At 40.2% G+C, this 24,466-nt stretch overlaps 2 long non-coding RNA genes across 21 annotated transcripts in view; one reads left to right on the top strand and one right to left on the bottom strand.

Moving 5' to 3' along the window:
• Positions 1 to 15,673, bottom strand: part of LOC144735499 (uncharacterized) — a 38,938-nt gene extending 23,265 nt beyond the window's left edge. For 8 of the 20 annotated variants that reach the window (XR_013588633.1, XR_013588636.1, XR_013588630.1 and 5 more), the window contains exons 1-3: positions 6,872 to 11,416; positions 4,441 to 5,703; positions 2,011 to 4,100 (exon numbers count right to left, since the gene is read on the bottom strand). This is a non-coding gene — a long non-coding RNA (uncharacterized LOC144735499). Of the gene's footprint in view, positions 1 to 2,010; positions 4,101 to 4,440; positions 5,704 to 6,871 lie in introns of all 20 variants that reach the window. The other 12 variants (XR_013588627.1, XR_013588623.1, XR_013588625.1 and 9 more) reach the window with 12 other exon arrangements.
• Positions 14 to 23,959, top strand: LOC144735501 (uncharacterized). Its single transcript, XR_013588643.1, has 2 exons — positions 14 to 4,124; positions 6,439 to 23,959. It is a non-coding gene; the product is annotated as an uncharacterized LOC144735501 (long non-coding RNA).
• The last annotated feature ends 507 nt before the right edge of the window (positions 23,960 to 24,466 follow it).

Below are 24,466 nucleotides of genomic sequence, written 5' to 3'. Positions count from 1 at the left end.
ATATGCTGAATTCCTCTTGATATGCAAATTATTTTGTCTAGGCGCTCTTCTTCCCACCTCCCCCCCTCTAACCCAGCTTAAATATACGCTCCAAGCTTGGTGGTGTTTCATTCTTCGCCTGAGGACGGCTACTTGCGTTGTGGCCGAAACGTCGTTAAAATTGTTTTAGTATGTTTTATTTTTATTATTTTATTACTTCCCTTCTACGTGACTTTACCGAAAGAACCAAGAAGATGAATCCCTGCAGTCACGAAAGCTTTAAATCGAAAAATACAAGTTTTTGTTCAGTAACATAATTCTTTGTATATTTGTTTGTGTTTCTCCTTTGTGATGGGACTTTGTAAGATGAACTTTGAGATTTATAAAGGGCACGATAAAGTCTGAATTAGTCTGTAATATGGTAGGCACTGATAAGGAGTTCACAATAATGCGTTAGAACGAGTGTAAAGTTGCCGGCTGCTGCTGCCGTCTAAAAAATATACACGCAAGTGCACGATATTTACACAGCCTTGGCATTTAAATAATATTTAAACTGACGACCGCTTGAATGGTTCTTAATGATAACAACAAAAACGCGCTTAAATTCTAACCCGCTTTGCTTCTTAAATTGGCCACATTTTTTGAGCGACGCAAAAAAATATATAAGAATAGGTTTAACCCATTCTGGTAATAAAACAGTCGTGTTAAGATGTTAAAACACCAAACTGAAACATTTTGCAATGAATAATGTTACTGCATTAACCACCTACTATACATTTTCACGTGATAAGCCACTTCATCGATGTATCATTAGTCACAGCCAGGTTCCTTCTGAAAAAGAGCTGTATATCTCAGCAGGCCTTAGCTGGTAAAATAAAAAGTTTAGTTTAGCTTGGAAATGAGATTTGAATCACAATGGTTTGTCCCCGTGACGTAAAATGTAGTAAAAATAATTAAGGGTGTTACCCTTGAAGTCAACGAGTCTCTTGTGTTCAGAGTTAAGTGCCACGCCGAGCCCAACGTTTATCTAAGCATCTTGCCTCAAGACGCACTTTAATTGCCTTTAGACATTGCCCAAGGAGAGAGATGGGCGAGTTGGTGATTGGGAACGTGGTGGTTGAGTTTTGTGAGAGGGTGTGAGTGGGTGGGTGAGTCAGTGAGTTAGTGGGTGAATGACACCTGTTTTATTGCCAGAAAGGGTAAAACCTATTCTTATATTTTGATACTGGCAAGGGAGGGGTCCCATGGCAAAGAAAATGTGGCCGCTGTTGTTTTAATGCCTCCAGGTTAAATAATAGTCGGTAAGTGTAAAGTGTAGTTAAATTGTACGAGGCAAGTGTAATTGTTGAATGTTGCAATGATTGTTGCTGTAACTGTTAATATTGTAGTAACAGAGAACGCATTACCCCAAGTTAGATCTTAAAAACATTACATGTAATCCATAGAGTTCATTAAAAGGCAGTGTTAAATACTGTAAGCAGTAAACTTGACGTGTGCGAGGACTTGATGTGCCTACGTTTTTAAATTAATAAAAATTGTTATAAATGTTTTTTTTTCGCGTTCTTTTTCCAATCTGGTCGGTTTTTGCTGGTGCCAGCGTGCTTCCTGGCGGGCCTAACGTGGAGAACTGACAAGTCACAGAGGTGCTGAGCCCGGTCACGTGGGCAGGACGTTGTCGGGTTACGTGGCCCGAGCCAGACACAATGGTGGAGACGTGAGAAAACGTGGTTGTCTGTTGTGTCCATGCACATCCCACTCTCGCGAGCGCTCAAGCAAGCATCATCTGTAGGTGCTTTGTTGCCGTGTAGTTATATTTTAACTTTCGTGACTGCAGGAATTACTCTTTCAGAAAATAAATGAAATAATTTTCTTTCTACGTGGCTTAACCAAAAGAACCAAGAATATGAATATACATTTTTCATATATGGTTTATTTTTTTTAAATAACATTGAAAATTGTAACACATTTTAAAATTTAAAACTTTGACAAATTTTTAAGCGTAAAATTCCGAGCAACAATTGTACATCTTACCTTCCAAAGTTTTTTTGCATTTCTCGCAGGTGAGATGAGGTGCCCAGGGATTGTCTTGATCTCCAACAGGCATGCCGGAATATGCCTTGTAGGCCTTACACATCTTAGCAGATGCTTCGACAGAGTATTTTTTCGCTCTTGTCTTGATAAATTGGCTGCAGACATAGCAAAATGCGTCTGCCGGATGCTTGTTGCTTCTTGATGCCATCTCAGAAAAATTCAGATATGTATCCACTTAGGCAGCTGGAAGTAAACTGAACTGGTGGGGTCTTGATTTGAAGTTTTCGTGACTGCAGGAATATGTAATATTTGGTTCTTTCGGTAAAGTCACGTAGGTATAAAATAAAATTAAAATAAATCACGACTCGTATTGCGCCCGAAACGTCGTGATTTATGTTATTTTATACCTACGTGACTTTACCGAAAGAAACAAATATTATGAACTGGTGGACTTAAGGCCCCTGTATTTATACTACTTTCATATCACTAGAAAGTTCTGGAATGTTCTGGAAGTTATTCCAAGTTTACTCAGCACTGCAAATAGGTAAATTTCAAAATATCACTGCTTTGGTCACAAAAGCAAAGTTAGCCATTTTCTGTACTTTTAGTGCGTAAGCAATTAGGAAATAACACTTACTACCCAGGAACAAAAAAATGTTACATAGTGTTATCAAAATTAGTACATATAAGTTTTTGTTCAGTAACATAATTCTTTGTATATTTGTTTGTGTTTCTCCTTTGTGATGGGACTTTGTAAGATGAACTTTGAGATTTATAAAGGGCACCGATAAAGTCTGAATTAGTCTGTAATATCACTAATATGGTAGGCACTGATAAGGAGTTCACAATAATGCGTTAGAACGAGTGTAAAGTTGCCGGCTGCTGATGCCGTCTAAAAAATATACACGCAAGTGCACGATATTTACACAGCCTTGGCATTTAAATAAGATTTAAACTGACGAACGCTTGAATGGTTCTTAATGAAAACAACCAAACGCGCTTAAATTCTAGCCCGCTTTGCTTCTTAAATTGGCCACATTTTTTGAGCGACGCAAAAAAATATATAAGAATAGGTTTTACCCATTCTGGTAATAAAACAGTCGTGTTAAGATGTTAAAACACCAAACTGAAACATTTTGCAATGAATAATGTTACTGCATTAACCACCTACTATACATTTTCACGTGATAAGCTTCATCGATGTATCATTAGTCACAGCCAGGTTCCTTCTGAAAAAGAGCTGTATATCTCAGCAGGCCTTAGCTGGTAAAATAAAAAGTTTAGTTTAGCTTGGAAATGAGATTTGAATCACAATGGTTTGTCCCCGTGACGTAAAATGTAGTAAAAATAATTAAGGGTGTTACCCTTGAAGTCAACGAGTCTCTTGTGTTCAGAGTTAAGTGCCACGCCGAGCCCAAAGTTTATCTAAGCATCTTGCCTCAAGACGCACTTTAATTGCCTTTAGACATTGCCCAAGGAGAGAGATGGGCGAGTTGGTGATTGGGAACGTGGTGGTTGAGTTTTGTGAGAGGGTGTGAGTGGGTGGGTGAGTCAGTGAGTTAGTGGGTGAATGACGCCTGTTTTATTGCCAGAAAGGGTAAAACCTATTCTTATATTTTGATACTGGCAAGGGAGGGGTCCCATGGCAAAGAAAAATGTGGCCGCTGTTGTTTTAATGCTTCCAGGTTAAATAATAGTCGGTAAGTGTAAAGTGTAGTTAAATTGTACGAGGCAAGTGTAATTGTTGAATGTTGCAGTGATTGTTGCTGTAACTGTTAATATTGTAGAAACAGAGAACGCATTACCCCAAGTTAGATCTTAAAAGCATTACATGTAATCCATAGAGTTCATTAAAAAGGCAGTGTTAAATACTGTAAGCAGTAAACTTGACGTGTGCGAGGACTTGATGTGCCTACGTTTTTAAATTAATAAAAATTGTTATAAATGTTTTTTTTTCGCGTTCTTTTTCCAATCTGGTCGGTTTTTGCTGGTGACAGCGTGCTTCCTGGCGGGCCTAACGTGGAGAACTGACAAGTCACAGAGGTGCTGAGCCCGGTCACGTGGGCAGGACGTTGTCGGGTTACGTGGCCCTAGCCAGACACAATGGTGGAGACGTGAGAAAACGTGGTTGTCTGTTGTGTCCATGCACATCCCACTCTCGCGAGCGCTCAAGCAAGCATCATCTGTAGGTGCTTTGTTGCCGTGTAGTTATATTTTAACTTTCGTGACTGCAGGAATTACTCTTTCAGAAAATAAATTAAATAATTTTCTTTCTGCGTGGCTTTACCAAAAGAACCAAGAATATGAATATACATTTTTCATATATGGTTTATTTTTTTTAATAACATTGAAAATTGTAACACATTTTAAAATTTAAAACTTTGACAAATTTTTAAGCGTAAAATTCCGAGCAACAATTGTACATCTTACCTTCCAGAGTTTTTTTGCATTTCTCGCAGGTGAGATGAGGTGCCCAGGGATTGTCTTGATCTCCAACAGGCATGCCGGAATATGCCTTGTAGGCCTTACACATCTTAGCAGATGCTTCCACAGAGTATTTTTTCGCTCTTGTCTTGATAAATTGGCTGCAGACATAGCAAAATGCGTCTGCCGGATGCTTGTTGCTTCTTGATGCCATCTCAGAAAAATTCAGATATGTATCCACTTAGGCAGCTGGAAGTAAACTGAACTGGTGGGGTCTTGATTTGAAGTTTTCGTGACTGCAGGAATCCGTAATATTTGGTTCTTTCGGTAAAGTCACGTAGGTATAAAATAAAATTAAAATAAATCACGACTCGTATTGCGCCCGAAACGTCGTGATTTATGTTATTTTATACCTACGTGACTTTACCGAAAGAAACAAATATTATGAACTGGTGGACTTAAGGCCCCTGTATTTATACTACTTTCATATCACTAGAAAGTTCTGGAATGTTCTGGAAGTTATTCCAAGTTTACTCAGCACTGCAAATAGGTAAATTTCAAAATATCACTGCTTTGGTCACAAAAGCAAAGTTAGCCATTTTCTGTACTTTTAGTGCGTAAGCAATTAGGAAATAACACTTACTACCCAGGAACAAAAAAATGTTACATAGTGTTATCAAAATTAGTACATATAAGTTTTTGTTCAGTAACATAATTCTTTGTATATTTGTTTGTGTTTCTCCTTTGTGATGGGGCTTTGTAAGATGAACTTTGAGATTCATAAAGGGCACCGATAAAGTCTGAATTAGTCTGTAATATCACTAATATGGTAGGCACTGATAAGGAGTTCACAATAATGCGTTAGAACGAGTGTAAAGTTGCCGGCTGCTGCTGCCGTCTAAAAAATATACACGCAAGTGCACGATATTTACACACCCTTGGCATTTAAATAATATTTAAACTGACGAACGCTTGAATGGTTCTTAATGAAAACAACCAAACGCGCTTAAATTCTAGCCCGCTTTGCTTCTAAAATTGGCCACATTTTTTGAGCGACGCAAAAAAATATATAAGAATAGGTTTTACCCATTCTGGTAATAAAACAGTCGTGTTAAGATGTTAAAACACCAAACTGAAACATTTTGCAATGAATAATGTTACTGCATTAACCACCTACTATACATTTTCACGTGATAAGCTTCATCGATGTATCATTAGTCACAGCCAGGTTCCTTCTGAAAAAGAGCTGTATATCTCAGCAGGCCTTACCTGGTAAAATAAAAAGTTTAGTTTAGCTTGGAAATGAGATTTGAATCACAATGGTTTGTCCCCGTGACGTAAAATGTAGTAAAAATAATTAAGGGTGTTACCCTTGAAGTCAACGAGTCTCTTGTGTTCAGAGTTAAGTGCAACGCCGAGCCCAAAATTTATCTAAGCATCTTGCCTCAAGACGCACTTTAATTGCCTTTAGACATTGCCCAAGGAGAGAGATGGGCGAGTTGGTGATTGGGAACGTGGTGGTTGAGTTTTGTGAAAGGGTGTGAGTGGGTGGGTGAGTCAGTGAGTTAGTGGGTGAATGACGCCTGTTTTATTGCCAGAAAGGGTAAAACCTATTCTTATATTTTGATACTGGCAAGGGAGGGGTCCCATGGCAAAGAAAAATGTGGCCGCTGTTGTTTTAATGCTTCCAGGATAAATAATAGTCGGTAAGTGTAAAGTGTAGTTAAATTGTACGAGGCAAGTGTAATTGTTAAATGTTGCAGTGATTGTTGTTGTAACTGTTAATATTGTTGTAACAGAGAACGCATTACTCCAAGTTAGATCTTAAAAGCATTAAATGTAATCCATAGAGTTCATTAAAAAGGCAGTGTTAAATACTGTAAGCAGTAAACTTGACGTGTGCGAGGACTTGATGTGCCTACGTTTTTAAATTAATAAAAATTGTTATAAATGTTTTTTTTTCGCGTTCTTTTTTCCAATCTGGTCGGTTTTTGCTGGTGCCAGCGTGCTTCCTGGCGGGCCTAACGTGGACAACTGCCAAGTCACAGAGGTGCTGAGCCCGGTCACGTGGGCAGGACGTTGTCGGGTTACGTGGACCGAGCCAGACAAAATGGTGGAGACTTGAGAAAACGTGGTTGTCTCTTGTGTCCATGCACATCCCACTCTCGCGAGCGCTCAAGCAAGCATCATCTGTAGGTGCTTTGTTGCCGTGTAGTTATATTTTAACTTTCGTGACTGCAGGAATTACTCTTTCAGAAAATAAATGAAATTATTTTCTATCTACGTGGCTTTACCAAAAGAACCAAGAATATAAATATATATTTTTCATATATGGTTTATTTTTTTAAATAACATTGAAAATTGTAACACATTTTAAAATTAAAAAGTTTGACAAATTTTAAAACGTAAAATTCCGAGCAACAATTGTCCATCTTACCTTCCAGAGATTTTTATGCATTTTCTCGCAGGTGAGATGAGGTGCCCAGGGTTTGTCTTGATCCCCAACAGGCATGCCGAAATATGCCTTGTAGGCCTCACACATCTTAGCAGATGCTTCCACAGAGTATTTTTTCGCTCTTGTCTTGATAAATTGGCTGCAGACATAGCAAAATGCGTCTTCCAGATGCGTGTTGCTTCTTGATGCCATCTCAGAAAAATGCAGATATGTATCCACTTAGGCAGCTGGAACTAAACTCAACTGGTGGGATCTTAATTTGAAGTTTTCGTGACTGCAGGAATCCATAATATTTGGTTCTTTCGGTAAAGTCACGTAGGTATGAAATAAAATTAAAATAAATCACGACTTGTATTGCGCCCGAAACGTCGTGATTTATGTTATTTTATACCTACGTGACTTTACCGAAAGAACCAAAGATTATGAACTGGTGGGCTTAAGGCTCCTGTATTTATACTACTTTTCATATTACTAGAAGGTTCTGGAATGTTCTGGAAGTTATTCCAAGTTTACTCAGCACTGAATCTATCTGGAATGTTCTCAAAAATAGGTAAATTTCAAAATATCACTGTCCTGGTCACAAAATCAAAGTAAGCCATTTTCTGTACTTTTAGTGCGTAAGCAATTAGAAAATAACACTTACTACCCAGGAACAAAAAATGTTACACAGTGTTATCAAAATTAGTACATACAAGTTTTTGTTCAGTAACATAATTCTTTGTATATTTGTTTGTGTTTCTCCTTTGTGATGGGACTTTGTAAGATGAACTTTGAGATTCATAAAGAGCACCGATAAAGTCTGAATTAGTTTGTAATATGGTAGGCACTGATAAGGAGTTCACAATAATGCGTTAGAACGAGTTTAAAGTTGCCGGCTGCTGCTGCCGTCTAAAAAATATATACGCAAGTGCACGATATTTACACAGCCTTGGCATTTAAATAATATTTAAACTGACGAACGCTTGAATGGTTCTTAATGAAAACAACAAAAACGCGCTTAAATTCTAACCCGCTTTGCTTCTTAAATTGGCCACATTTTTTGAGTGACCCAAAAAAATATATAAGAATAGGTTTTACCCGTTCTGGTAATAAAACAGTCGTGTTAAGATGTTAAAACACCACACTGAAACATTTTGCAATGAATAATGTTACTGCATTAACTACCTACTATACATTTTCACGTGATAAGCCACTTCATCGATGTATCAGTAGTCACAGCCAGGTTCCTTCTGAAAAAGAGCTGTATATCTCAGCAGGCATTACCTGGTAAAATAAAAATTTAGTTTAGCTTGGAAATGAGATTTGAATCACAATGGTTTGTCCCCGTGACGTAAAATGTAGTAAAAAATAATTAAGGGTGTTACCCCTAAAGTCAACGAGTCTCTTGTGTTCATAGTTAAGTGCAACGCCGAGCCCAAAGTTCATCTAAGCATCTTGCCTCAAGACGCACTTTAATTGCCTTTTAGACATTGCCCAAGGAGAGAAATGGGCGAGTTGGTGATTGGGAACGTGGTGGTTGAGTTTTGTGAGAGGGTGTGAGTGGGTGGGTGAGTCAGTGAGTTAGTGGGTGAATGACGCCTGTTTTATTGCCAGAAAGGGTAAAACCTATTCTTATATTTTGATACTGGCAAGGGAGGGGTCCCATGGCAAAGAAAAATGTGGCTGCTGTTGTTTTAATGCTTCCAGGTTAAACAATAGTCGGTAAGTGTAAAGTGTAGTTAAATTGTACGAGGCAAGTGTAATTGTTGAATGTTGCAGTGATTGTTGTTGTAACTGTTAATATTGTCGTAACAGAGAATGCATTACCCCAAGTTAGATCTTTAAAGCATTAAATGTAATCCATAGAGTTCATTAAAAGGCAGTGTTAAGTACTGTAAGCAGTAAACTTGACGTGTGCGAGGACTTTATGTGCCTACGTTTTTAAATTAATAAAAATTGTTATAAATGTTTTTTTTTCGCGTTCTTTTTTCCAATCTGGTCGGTTTTTGCTGGTGCCAGCGTGCTTCCTGGCGGGCCTAACGTGGAGAACTGCCAAGTCACAGAGGTGCTGAGCCCGATCACGTGGGCAGGACGTTGTCGGGTCACGTGGCCCGAGCCAGACAAAATGGTGGAGACGTGAGAAAACGTGGTTGTCTCTTGGGTCCATGCACATCCCACTCTCGCGAGCGCTCAAGCAAGCATCATCTGTAGGTGCTTTGTTGTCGTGTAGTTATATTTGAACTTTCGTGACTGCAGGAATTACTCTTTCAGAAAATAAATTAAATTATTATCTTTCTACGTGGCTTTACCGAAAGAACCAAAAAGGAATTCATATTCTTCATTCTTTCGGTAAAGTCACATAGATAGAAAAAAATGATAATAATAAAAAAGTGAATTAAATTAAAAAAAAAACACTAATGTAGACTGTAGCTTGGTTCTTAATCGGAGTGAGTGTACTGGCAGTCTATAATGTAGACTGTAGCCTGGTATTTAAGCTAATGACTGTAGCAATGGTTATTAAACTGAGGAAGTGCTATGGCAGTCTATAATGTAGACTTATTCTGGTTCTTTCAGACTCACACATTCAAAGTTAGACGTTGACATGTTTGTTATTAATCTGAGTAATAGCTCAATTTCCGATGGTCTATAGTCGGTTTTGGCTAAAGGGTTGAATTTTGCAGTCACCCCAAAACACATACCAGTGGATGACATTATTGCCCAGGTCGATGTAGCTCTTAAGGGTTTGGGACACATCGCTGCAGACATGACAAGATCTGAAATCACTGCAACCCTCAAAAGCGCTGAGATACCAGTCAGCAACATCAGTAAGGATTAGCGTTTTGAGTTCTCAATTGAAAAAGAGGGATGATATTGTTATCCTCTCAGCCGACAAGGGCAATGCCACGGTCATCATGGACAAAACCGCGTGCAATAATAAAACTCAGGACCTACTTAATGATGGTAGTTACACAAAAAATAAAAGAGATTCCACCAACAGCCTCGTTACAAAAACGAACAATATCATCACTGATTCAGCTTCATTAATTGAACAGACCAAAATATTTTCCTTAAAAACCTTCTGCTGCTAGGCCACCCAGATTTTATGGCTTCTATATTTGAAGTTTTCGGGACTGCAAGGATCCATACTCTTTGTTTTTTTCGGTAAAGTAATTTTAATTTATTTATATATTTTTTACCTACGTGGCCTTACCGAAAAAACCAAAGGGTATTATATGGCTTACCAAAAATAAAAAAGAGGATACACCCCATTCGTCCCATCGTCTCCACCATTGGCTCACCCACCTACAAACTGGCCCAATATCTGTCTTAGACCTTGCACCCATTCACTGGTAAGACCACCTCTTCTGTACTTAACTCAGCCCACCTGGTATCGTCAATTAAGGACATATCACTGTCCCCAGGTGATTTGTTCGTTAGTTTCGAAATCTTTTCTTTGTTCACCAAAGTTCCTGTGCCCGAAACCATGGCAATCATTGAATATTTGGTCCAACAAGGATTGAATGCTGATGTACCGGCCTTGGTGAGATACTGCCTCACCAATACATACTTCACCTGGAATGGAACATTCTACAAACAAACTGAAGGCTGTTGTATATGTTCCTTTTCCAAAAATGTTATATTAAGAATGATTCTGCCCAATTTTTTGTAAAAAGTTTGATCTGGATGTAGCGCGGGGGCGTGGAGGGGGGTCACACCTCACCCCTCACCCCACTGCCTCTTGCCTCGCGACACAAGAATGCAGCTGCAGATAGAAGCCATAAAATAATAAAACCCCGGTGCAAAGGGAGGCTAATGAGACTCTGTGAAATCTCCACGGGGCAAAGGCCGCCATAAAACACGGACAAACTGCAGGGGCAAAAGATCGAAACTTAGCGATAAGAAAAAGTTAACATTATAGACTGCCAGTGCACTCACTCAGATTAATAACCAGGCTGCAGTCTACATTAGTGGCTTTTATTATTACTTTTATTTTACTTTTATTCACCTTAAATTTTAATTATAATTTTGCTATCTATGTGACTTTACCGAAAGAACCAAAGAATATGAATTCCGGAAGCCACGAAAGTTTAAGTCGAAACTTAGTTACATCTTCAACCTCAGAATATAAATATATAACTCGAGAATAAGAAGCACGGATCCCTGGCGACATAGACGGGAACAAAGGTTAATAAAACCCTCAGATTACCTGTGATAACAACTATGGTATATCACAAATCTTCGTTAAACATACACCAAATAATAATTATGAAGTATTAGACATATAGTCATTCAGAAGAGATACAAGGCAAAATAGGTCAATCACACACGACCAAGATAATATGTTTTCCATAGGATCAGAGCCTCCAAACCGCATTTATCTTCCAGCAAGCTGACACAACACATGGTAGCAATAAATTACGTACGCAGGGAGGGTGCCTCCCCATGAGATAGCAAGCATCGAGAAGGATTTTTCAGAAATAAGCAAGGACAGAATAACGCAATTTCGTACTGCGAGGGGCAGGTTCCGGGGCATGGCCTCTAGATCAACCATGGGTGTCCTGTCTCGCAGAGGAAAGGGACGATGTATTGTTAAGAGCTGAGTTCGGCATGGACCGACAGAGTATTGCTAAAAGTTTAATTCTACATTGAGTGCGTGCGAAGCTGGCAGCTGCACAAGGGAGAGAGTACGGAGAGAGCACGGAGCAGTGGAAAGAGCCTGAACCAGCACAGCCCTGAAGGAAGGGCGGGAGAGGCACCACAGGGTGCCCACGTGAAGCTGGCAGCTGCCCACCAAGGGAGAGAGCGTGACCAGCAACCGAGAAAGAATGTCAGCGCTTGCGACCAGCGGACGAGCGGACGAGCTGCGAGCGCTATCAGGCACTGCCGAAGGCGATCATCGTGCCAACTCAACAATCATCCAGCAGTGGAGAAGCCTGGAGCTTCCACCAAGAGATAGAAAGAGCCGTGTGTAAGACATGCCCACACACACACAGACACGACTCATCGCCCAGCAGGGAACCGAGGTATTCTCGGTCCAAGGAATGCCCCACCTCGGCGATCGCTTAAATCAAAGAGTTGAGCACGAAGACATTACACCCACACACACACACAACACACATTTCGGGACTAATTATATTGCTCCAATCGTCATCTTTGTTTCGAAAAGGACCATCCTATGGTGGTGCTTTAACTATTAGCTGAATGTGAAAAACATTGTTCGGTCCGTTCAGCTGCATGAATATGGTCGTTTAGAAGTATTTTAGTAATTCGGTTAGTTAATTGCATAGCTTTATCAATGAAATCATTGGCGCTATACCTTTATGCGAATCTATGTTACGAATCTACGCACTATTGTGTTGAGATTCCTTCTTTTGATCACGGAATCTTGCCTGTGAAACAATTCAAGCCCATTAGCCAATTGATAACCATCTATTAGGCACATTGTCGCATACAATTTTTCCAGGAATTTCGTTTATTGCATAATCTTACCAATGAATTCATTGAAAACTACTTTTTCCTTGGGCACCTGTTTCTTTACTATTGTTCGTATGAATATTGTCACATTAAGTTTTAAGGCGTTTTCCTATTGCCGTGTATGGTCGCTTTACTCTGAGGAATTAACCGACTGTTTTGTTACCCAGTTAACAAACGTAACCATTGAGGGTTAATTGTATGGATCAATGAGTAGGAAATCTCCAGTAGAACTTGGTTGACAATTCCTAGCATAAGAGTTCGCACATTTAAGTGTTTCAAGTTCAAGTTAATTTATTAGGTATAGCCCTGTGAGCCATTCAGCTCTTGAATCGGGTGCAACCGCAACAAACAAAAAACAAAAACATGAACAAGAAAACATCTTAAAGTGAATATGTGACTAAGTGCAAACAGATAATCCAAGAAAAGACAGCAAAATTTTCAGAAAAAAGCACCGTACACCAACGCTGTGTGCAAAAATCCCAGTGGGATGCAAGTCAAACAACAATAACCACAAGACAACTTAGATTAAGGCCACCAGTCTTACTCCGTACTACAACAAAAAACATGGCCAAACCAAAAAACGTTTCGAAATCACCAAAATAAAGCCATGAAAGCAATGAAACAGTGATCATAGGAACTTTGTCGGGATTTTCACAATAAATGACATAAACAAAATGTACTACCAAAACCCTGCAGCCATAGCTGGCTGCATGAGTTCTTAGATATTAAAGTTGCTTAACAGAGAAGAGGCTGAGTGCTGCCTTCCTAATTTCATGCATAATTATCTTAATTATAAGAACTGTATCCTGCGGTAAGATCAGAATTTTGAGACCTGACATTAAACACACTAAAACATAATCAGTTAAAGTTAAAGCGAGAATCATTGTATTATCACGATTGATTATACAACCCTAGACAACGAAGCCGAGCCTAATTAGCATAATAACATACACTTGTATAACTTCAAACAATTACACCTTCATTTTATTATCAGGATGGGTAATACCCCTAAACAACAAAGCAAGGCCTCATTAGCATTAACACGTAAATGTGCATGATTACATAAATTACCACACATTTAGGAAATTACACATTTTTAATTTTCATTAAATTTTTATATTTTTTAATATAAATTTTAAAGACCTAATATATACAACATATTGGGGTTTGCTCGTCCGGGATCTCCTGCAGTTTATGCATGAATTAAGGAATGAATCACTGTTGTTAACTAATATTGCCTTGTGATCGTAAACGTGCGTAAAACAAAAACGCACTCTGAGGAAGAATACCAGAGTTGCATGTTCTACCAAAGATAGTTAGAGCAAGACACACGACCCACAAGCATGACCAACACAATACAGATAGCAGGGACAACTCACTAGAAAGCCACACGACACGCAAGCATGACCATCGTGGGACCTACAACAGGGGCCGCTCAGCAGGTCGACGCACATCACGCAAAACCGACTGACACGGCACAGATGGCAGGGACAGCTCACCAGAGAGACGCGTGCTACGCAAAAACCACCAACACAAAACAATCCGGACCACAGCCGACAGACACAGAGATCACGATCGGCACAAGACACGAGACAAATATAAATCGAGCACCAAACAAGAACCTCGGGACACAAGCGCCTCACCTAGCAGACACCATACACAGAGTGGGCGACGTGAAGGCCGGGCCCGAAGATGCTCACCACATGAGCACAGGCCAAGGAGACAACGCACACCAACCTATAAACAAGGATCACAAGACTAACATAGAAAACATAAGGGACACAAGTCACGGGACAGGCATGAATTACCAGGCGAAGTTGAACCATGTTACAGGCACAAAAGACACTACAGAAGTTATATTAAGCAGCACCACACTTTGAGTGATAGCTCATCTGACACTGACTCCTCTGACGACGACCAACTTGCCGAATACTCATTGAGTACTAAGACTCTTAAATTGATGGACAAAGCTCTCGTTAGAATTCCCTATTTTGATCCACGCAATAGGAACAGAGACTTACACACTCATATTGCAACAGTGGAAGCCGAGGCAATGATCAGAGGTCTGAGGAAGTTGAAAGAGAAAGCAAGTCTGCTCAAAACAAGTTTACATGAACATTATATATCGTGGGTAAAGTCGATACCATACAAGGTTACAACTGAGCCTGGCAGTGATTAAGAAGTTTGGAGAATATTCATCACTGTTTGATGGGTTTCATGCTGCTAAATTAATAACCCAGTGCGTAGACGAGGATCCACGACATCATCTCCTATGCTCTTTTATTATTTCGGTGAAGTCACGCAGGTATAAAATAAAATAAATCACGACGTTTCGGGCGCAACACAAGTATCAGGTGATGATGTACGCTTGTGTGGCGCCCGAAACGCCGTGATTGATTTATTTTATACCTACGTGACTTTACCGAAACAATCAAGAGTATGGATTCCTGCAGTCACGAAAGATTCAAATCAAGATTTTCTCCTATGATTTAAAATAGCGTATTACGCAGGTGATGTTGATCAATACCACGAAGGCGACAAAATGTTCAAGATTATGTTTTTTGAATCCTTGAGTCCAGAGATGAAAAAAATTGTGGAAATGGTTTTGGACCCAGAGACTGCCTCCTTACACAACATAAAGAATAGGGCTCACACGGCATGGCGAAACAGAATTCGGAGCCATAATTCTGGTACAACACACAGGAGAGAGATAATGAACCCAGCCATCCATAAGGAAGTAAAATTACGTGAGCGGCTACAGCACTCCACATGTGAGCCATATAATACACCAAGCCCCACAATACAAAGATGAGCAAGCACCCACGAACCACCAACATAATTCAACACACAGCTGGCAAGGTAACAATCCAGCGAGAGACTGGCAAACAGATCCGAGGCGATCAAAGCGCACAAAGACAGGTAATTATGGGAATCGCATTGTTTGGAGGCCAAGAGCGGAATCATACCAGCACCCCATGCCACAACCCACTCAAAGTCAAACACAACCTGCCCATTCCCCATTGATATCCCCACCGGTTATACCAGGAGGGAGTAGAGAAACAGGAAATAAGGAAACAAAAATGAGCTCAACTGAGATACAAAGTGTGGCACAAACACGTGGTGACTCACCCACATTAATTGAGAATGAGCTGCCAGTGACAGCACTGCCCGCTGAATTACTGCAAAATCACAGCCCCCTTGGAGAATACAAGCAGGCTGCTCGTGGCAAGGCAAACCAGAAGGGTAGCAATGATTGGGAAACTCTAAATGTGTCGAGTATCAAGTCTGATAATGTGGTGTAGAACGCAAACGTAGAAAAGTAGTATAGGGACGTGACGTCATGCAGCGCAAGCCCTTACATGAAGACCTGCCTCCGCATCGTCATTAATTACACAACACAAGCATCACTCCAGTAATTAACACACCTATCGAACGTAAAAAAATAACTGCATTGAGGTGTGATCCGACAGGAGATGATAACAAACCACAGAAAGTGGGAGTAAAACCTGATCGCCAGGTAATTGGAAAAGTCGCCCATTGTCTCGCGGATTTGCATGATTGTACTATGGATGGGGCAGAGGAACGTGATACAGGGACATGCCCTGAGGAATGCAAGCATCGGCCTTTGGATGAAAAATTGTGAATTGACATATTGAGAATGGATGTAGATCAGAGTGTTGAAATGGAGGAAGGGAAGTTTTATAATGGATCGGGAAATGTGTTGAAACCCAGCACACTCAAAAGCACAAAAAGGAGGACCTATAGGGACACGGAATCGAATCGACTCATCGAGTCGACAAATGCCATATTGCCCCGGGGATGGCAACCGACATAGTCGATTACGAAAAATCGTGGTGTGCGCCGATTCTGGTTATGTGCAACACAACTTCACGCCACACAGTTCTACATGGAAAGAGAGTGACATAAAATACAAAACGAACCAGTCAACCGTGGGCAATTGATCAAAGCCATAGAAACGATGAACCAAGAGGATGATGTTATGATATTGTGTAAATAGACAATAGGTTACTCTAACGTGCCTGGCCATGAGACTATTGATAATGATTATGAAAATACCAAAACAGAACCAAATCTGAAAGACATTGCGTAGAAATTAGCATGTCAAATTAAATCCACAGAGGAGTGAAAGAAGGATCCTAAGCAGGCAACACTCATAACCAAAAGTGGCAAAGCAGCAGACACTCGTAACTCGGTAAATATACTGCAGGGAGGTAACATAAAAAAGGCAATGCACAACCGTGTTCGAAACGCTGCCTGGTGTTTCACAGGAGCTAAAACTAAAAAAAACATCACAGTAACTATAATTGATAAGAACCTATGTAACATGTTGCCTTGATGATTTTTTTGCTTATTTCAAATGTAACCATGCTAAGTTCGTGATGAGTACGCCCGCGTTGTAAGGAAAATAGCAGCCGAGACTTAAGGATAACAATTATTGGTTCATAATGGAAAAAGGCATTTATTTTGTTTAAAAATAACCCGTGGCCAATCGACCACCGATCATTGTGATTCTGCCCAAAATATGTTTCTGTATGTAGTGCAGGGGCGTGGAAGGGGGTCACACCTCACCCCTCACCCCGCAGCCTCTTGCCTCACGACACAAGAATGCAGCTGTAGATAGAAGCCATAAAATCATAAAACCTCGGTACAAAGGGAGGCTAATGGGACTGGTAAATCTCCACCAGGGCCAAGGCCGCCATAAAACAAGATCAAACAGCAGGGGCAAAAGTTCGAAACTTAGCGATAAAAATAAGTCGACATTATAGACTGCCAGTACACTCACTCAGTTTAAGAACCAGGCTGCAGTCCCCATTAGTGGCTTTTATTATTACTTAAATTTTATTTTTATTCCCCTTATAATCTTTTTCTTCGGTCTAATTGACTTTACTGAAAGAACCAAAGAAAATGAATTCCGGCAGCCACGAAAGTTTAAGTTAACACTTAGTTATATCTTCAACCTCAGGATATAAATGTGGCACATTAGGAATGGACAACTCTTTCAATTATTTCCTTGTGAAGCAAGGGATTAAAGTGTGGTTCTGTGAATGTCCTGATGTGCTGTGCAGTGCATCAATGCATGAGTGTACAGCAGCATGTGATGACTAAGTTGGGTCTGTAGGTGGCTGGCAGGGTTATTAAAACAGGACCCTGCGGGGTGGGCTGGTAGGAACGAATAACCAAAGAATATAAACATAATGTATTATTACACTTGTTTAGCCAGGAAAGCCCCACTGAGTCTAAAGATTTTTGTAGGGTCCTGCCAAGTGTTTGCAGTAATGGGCGATGTTGCTACACCTAATCGGACGATACGAAGGGAGAGTGTGAGGCCTAGTTCTAGGCTTTAGGCCTAGCTGTAGGCTTTAGGCGGCTGTGAGTTAATTGTTAATTTAAATGTTTTAATTATTTATGTAAAAGCTTTAAATGTAAATGTTTCTATTTAAAAACATCAGGGAATGTAACATTGTTAAACATTAACTCCCTTTCACACACGCGGGGGTACGATACGAAGGGAGAGTTTGACGCCTAGTGCTAGGCTTTAGGCCTAGCTGTAGGCTTTAGGCCGCCGTGAGTTAATTTTTAATTTAAATGTTTTAATTATTGATGTAAAAGCTTTAAATTTAAATGTTTATATTTAAAAGCATCAGGGAATGTAACATTGTTAAACATTAACTCCCTTGCACACACGCGGGGGAACGATACGAAGGGAGAGTTTGAGGCGTTGCTCGAGGCTTTAGGCCTAGCTGTAGGCTTTAGGCCGCTGTGAGTTAAATTTTAATTTGAAAGTTTTAATTAAAAGCTATCTCAGGGAATTATAAGGGAATGTTACACTTGTTTAGCCAGGAAAGCCTCATTATTTTAAATGTTTTAATTAAAACCTATCTGAGGGAATTATAAGGGAATGTTACACTTGTTTAGCCAGGAAAGCGTCACTGAGTCTAAAGGTTTTTGTAGGGTCATGCCAAGTGTTTGCAGTAGGGGGCGATGTTGCTACACGGACGGACGGACGGACGATATAATCTATTGTACGCTGGTCCACTTCGTTCCTACCAGTATAACCGCACTTGTACACCAGTCACATGGTTAATGGCGACTCGGTTGAAGGCTTGCTGTGTGTGAAACACGTGCTGTTGCATTTTACAGATTAACCACAATAAATGTGTTTGTCCTCGATTTGGAGCACCTGCCCACGTCCTTCATTTCGAGTGTGCAACATAAAAATATAACTTGAGAATAAGAAGCACGGATCCCTGGCGACACAGACGGGGAAAAAAGGTTAATTAAACCCTTGGAATACCTGTGGTAACAACTATGGTATATCACAAATCTTGGTTAAACATAAACCAAATAATAATTATGAAATATTAGACCTAGGGTCTTTCAGAAGAGATAAAAGGCAAAATAGGTAAATCACACACGAATAAGATAATATGTATTCCATAGGATCAGAGGCTCCATACCGCCTTTATCTTCCAGCAAGCTGACACAACACATGGTAGCAATAAATTACGTACGCAGGGAGGGTGCCTCTCCATGAGATAGCAAACACCGGGAAGAAATTCCAACCATGAGTGAAGATGGGGGAAAACGCTGAAAAAATTACACTAAATATACAGGCAGAGAGCGAACAAAAAACCCAGAGAGAGAGAAAAAGGTAAACGTTAATTGTGTGTTGACCGACTCTCTGTGTCGTTTTACATAACATTTCGATACTTTGCTAGGTTATTTAATTTAGTGTGTTCTTTCTACCCCTAAGCCTTCGTACTCATTGACATGTACATTTTTTCTCTAACCCCCTCCCTCTCTCTGCCTCCGCCCCCCTCTGTCTATTTAAGGCCACCCCACAGAGACGATCACCCCTCTCTGTACCTGTGTTGCTCGATCTATGTATCTTGGTGATATCTGTCTGCTTATATGTCTGTCTATAGTTTTCTGGTTAGATTTTATGTTGCTATTTCACTATACCTGATGATGATTGCTTGTGTTGCAACGTCGTATGCTATTATTTAATTTATTATTTTATCTTTATACGTGACTTTACCGAAAAAAACAAAGAATGATAAGAACCTATGTAACATGTTGCCTTGATAATTTTTTTGCTTATTTCAAATGTAACCATGCTAAGTTCGTGATGAGTACGCCCGCGTTGTAAGGAAAATAGCAGCCGAGACTTAAGGATAACAATTATTGGTTCATAATGGAAATAGGCATTTATTTTGTTTAAAAAGAACCCGTGGCCAATCGACCACCGATCATTGTGATTCTGCCCAAAATATGTTTCTGTATGTAGTGCAGGGGCGTGGAAGGGAGTCACACCTCACCCCTCACCCCCGCAGCCTCTTGCCTCACGACACAAGAATGCAGCTGTAGATAGAAGCCATAAAATCATAAAACCTCGGTACAAAGGGAGGCTAATGGGACTCTGGTAAATCTCCACCAGGGCCAAGGCCGCCATAAAACAAGATCAAACAGCAGGGGCAAAAGTTCGAAACTTAGCGATACAAATAAGTCGACATTATAGACTGCCAGTACACTCACTCAGTTTAAAAACCAGGCTGCAGTCCACATTAGTGCCTTTTATTATTACTTAAATTTAACTTTTATTCCCCTTATAATATTTTTCTTCGGTCTTATTGACTTTACTGAAAGAACCAAAGAATCTGAATTCCGGCAGCCACGAAAGTTTCAGTCAAAACTTAGTTATATCTTCAACCTCAGGAAATAAATGTGGCACATTAGGAACGGACCACTCTTTCAATTATGTCCTTGTGAAGCAAGGAATTAAAGTGTGGTTCTTTGAATGTCCTGATGTGCTGTGCAGTGCATCAATGCATGAGTGTACATCAGCACGGGATGACTAAGTTGGGTCTGTAGGTGGCTGGCAGGGTTATTAAAACAGGACCCTGCGGGGTGGGCTGGTAGGAACGAATAACCAAAGAATATAAACATAATGTATTATTACACTTGTTTAGCCAGGAAAGCCCCACTGAGTCTAAAGATTTTTGTAGGGTCCTGCCAAATGTTTGCAGTAATGGGCGATGTTGCTACACCTAATCGGACGATACGAAGGGAGAGTGTGAGGCCTAGTTCTAGGCTTTAGGCCTAGCTGTAGGCTTTAGGCGGCTGTGAGTTAATTGTTAATTTAAATGTTTTAATTATTTATGTAAAAGCTTTAAATGTAAATGTTTCTATTTAAAAACATCAGGGAATGTAACATTGTTAAACATTAACTCCCTTTCACACACGCGGGGGTACGATACGAAGGGAGAGTTTGAGGCCTAGTGCTAGGCTTTAGGCCTAGCTGTAGGCTTTAGGCCGCCGTGAGTTCATTTTTAATTTAAATGTGTTTATTATTGATGTAAAAGCTTTAAATTTAAATGTTTATATTTAAAAGCATCAGGGAATGTAACATTGTTAAACATTAACTCCCTTGCACACACGCGGGGGAACGATACGAAGGGAGAGTTTGAGGCGTTGCTCGAGGCTTTAGGCCTAGCTGTAGGCTTTAGGCCGCTGTGAGTTAAATTTTAATTTGAAAGTTTTAATTAAAAGCTATCTCAGGGAATTATAAGGGAATGTTACACTTGTTTAGCCAGGAAAGCCTCATTAATTTAAATGTTTTAATTAAAACCTATCTGAGGGAATTATAAGGGAATGTTACACTTGTTTAGCCAGGAAAGCGTCACTGAGTCTAAAGGTTTTTGTAGGGTCATGCCAAGTGTTTGCAGTAGGGGGCGATGTTGCTACACGGACGGACGGACGATATAATCTATTGTAGGCTGGTCCACTTCGTTCCTACCAGTATAACCGCACTTGTACACCAGTCACATGGTTAATGGCGACTCGGTTGAAGGCTTGCTGTGTGTGAAACACGTGCTGTTGCATTTTACAGATTAACCACAATAAATGTGTTTGTCCTCGATTTGGAGCACCTGCCCACGTCCTTCATTTCGAGTGTGCAACATAAAAATATAACTTGAGAATAAGAAGCACGGATCCCTGGCGACACAGACGGGGAAAAAATGTTAATTAAACCCTTGGAATACCTGTGGTAACAACTATGGTATATCACAAATCTTGGTTAAACATAAACCAAATAATAATTATGAAATATTAGACCTAGGGTCTTTCAGAAGAGATAAAAGGCAAAATAGGTAAATCACACACGACCAAGATAATATGTATTCCATAGGATCAGAGCCTCCATACCGCCTTTATCTTCCAGCAAGCTGACACAACACATGGTAGCAATAAATTACGTACGCAGGGAGGGTGCCTCTCCATGAGATAGCAAACACCGGGAAGAAATTCCAACCATGAGTGAAGATGGGGGAAAACGCTGAAAAGATTACACTAAATATACAGGCAGAGAGCGAACAAAAAACCCAGAGAGAGAGAAAAAGGTAAACGTTAATTGTGTGTTGACCGACTCTCTGTGTCGTTTTACATAACATTTCGATACTTTGCTAGGTTATTTAATTTAGTGTGTTCTTTCTACCCCTAAGCCTTCGTACTCATTGACATGTACATTTTTTCTCTAACCCCCTCCCTCTCTCTGCCTCCGCCCCCCTCTGTCTATTTAAGGCCACCCCACAGAGACGATCACCCCTCTCTGTACCTGTGTTGCTCGATCTATGTATCTTGGTGATATCTGTCTGCTTATATGTCTGTCTATAGTTTTCTGGTTAGATTTTATGTCGCTATTTCACTATACATGATGATGATTGCTTGTGTTGCAATCGAAACGTCGTATGCTATTATTTAATTAATTATTTTATCTTTATTCGTGACTTTACCGAAAAAAACAAAGAATGATAAGAACCTATGTAACATGTTGCCTTGATAATTTTTTTGCTTATTTCAAATGTAACCATGCTAAGTTCGTGATGAGTACGCCCGCGTTGTAAGGAAAATAGCAGCCGAGACTTAAGGATAACAATTATTGGTTCATAATGGAAATAGGCATTTATTTTGTTTAAAAATAACCCGTGGCCAATCGACCACCGATCATTGTGATTCTGCCCAAAATATGTTTCTGTATGTAGTGCAGGGGCGTGGAAGGGGGTCACACCTCACCCCTCACCCCGCAACCTCTTGCCGCACGACACAAGAATGCAGCTGTAGATAGAAGCCATAAAATCATAAAACCTCTGTACAAAGGGAGGCTAATGGGACTCTGGTAAATCTCCACCAGGGCCAAGGCCGCCATTAAACAAGATCAAACAGCAGGGGCAAAAGTCCGAAACTTAGCGATAAAAATAAGTCGACATTATATACTGCCAGTACACTCACTCAGTTTAAGAACCAGGCTGCAGTCCACATTAGTGCCTTTTATTATTACTTAAATTTTACTTTTATTCCCCTTATAATATTTTTCTTCGGTCTTATTGACTTTACTGAAAGAACCAAAGAATCTGAATTCCGGCAGCCACGAAAGTTTAAGTCAAAACTTAGTTATATCTTCAACCTCAGGAAATAAATGTGGCACATTAGGAACGGACCACTCTTTCAATTATGTCCTTGTGAAGCAAGGAAATAAAGTGTGGTTCTTTGAATGTCCTGATGTGCTGTGCAGTGCATCAATGCATGAGTGTACATCAGCATATGATGACTAAGTTGGATCTGTAGGTGGCTGGCAGGGTTATTAAAACAGGACCCTGCGGGGTGGGCTGGTAGGAACGAATAACCAAAGAATATAAACATAATGTATTATTACACTTGTTTAGCCAGGAAAGCCCCACTGAGTCTAAAGATTTTTGTAGGGTCCTGCCAAGTGTTTGCAGTAATGGGCGATGTTGCTACACCTAATCGGACGATACGAAGGGAGAGTGTGAGGCCTAGTTCTAGGCTTTAGGCCTAGCTGTAGGCTTTAGGCGGCTGTGCGTTAATTGTTAATTTAAATGTTATAATTATTTATGTAAAAGCTTTAAATGTAAATGTTTCTATTTAAAAACATCAGGGAATGTAACATTGTTAAACATTAACTCCCTTTCACACACGCGGGGGTACGATACGAAGGGAGAGTTTGAGGCCTAGTGCTAGGCTTTAGGCCTAGCTGTAGGCTTTAGGCCGCCGTGAGTTAATTTTTAATTTAAATGTTTTAATTATTGATGTAAAAGCTTTAAATTTAAATGTTTATATTTAAAAGCATCAGGGAATGTAACATTGTTAAACATTAACTCCCTTGCACACACGCGGGGGAACGATACGAAGGGAGAGTTTGAGGCGTTGCTCGAGGCTTTAGGTCTAGCTGTAGGCTTTAGGCCGCTGTGAGTTAAATTTTAATTTGAAAGTTTTAATTAAAAGCTATCTCAGGGAATTATAAGGGAATGTTACACTTGTTTAGCCAGGAAAGCGTCACTGAGTCTAAAGGTTTTTGTAGGGTCATGCCAAGTGTTTGCAGTAGGGGGCGATGTTGCTACACGGACGGACGGACGATATAATCTATTGTAGGCTGGTCCACTTCGTTCCTACCAGTATAACCGCACTTGTACACCAGTCACATGGTTAATGGCGACTCGGTTGAAGGATTGCTGTGTGTGAAACACGTGCTGTTGCATTTTACAGATTAACCACAATAAATGTGTTTGTCCTCGATTTGGAGCACCTGCCCACGTCCTTCATTTCGAGTGTGCAACATAAAGATATAACTTGAGAATAATAAGCACGGATCCCTGGCAACACAGACGGGGAATAAAAGTTAATTAAACCCTTGGAATACCTGTGGTAACAACTATGGTATATCACAAATCTTGGTTAAATATAAACCAAATAATAATTATGAAATATTAGACCTAGGGTCTTTCAGAAGAGATAAAAGGCAAAATAGGTCAATCACACACGACCAAGATAATATGTATTCCATAGGATCAGAGCCTCCATACCGCCTTTATCTTCCAGCAAGCGGACACAACACATGGTAGCAATAAATTACGTACCCAGGGAGGGTGCCTCCCCATGAGATAGCAAACACCAGGACGGATTTCCAGCCATGAGTGAAGATCGGGGGAAACGCAAACCAAAACATAAACATGGTGATGGAAAAGCAAGTGGACAAAGGTAAAAGGAACCCCCTTCCCCCCCCCCGCTTCCAGATTGATTAAG

This window comes from Lampetra planeri, chromosome 55, assembly GCF_965212315.1.
Source record: "Lampetra planeri chromosome 55, kcLamPlan1.2.h2, whole genome shotgun sequence".
In the NCBI taxonomy this organism is placed as follows: domain Eukaryota; kingdom Metazoa; phylum Chordata; class Hyperoartia; order Petromyzontiformes; family Petromyzontidae; genus Lampetra; species Lampetra planeri.
Note: the sequence above shows the minus strand (reverse complement) of the source record. Positions and strands in the feature narration are given on the sequence as shown.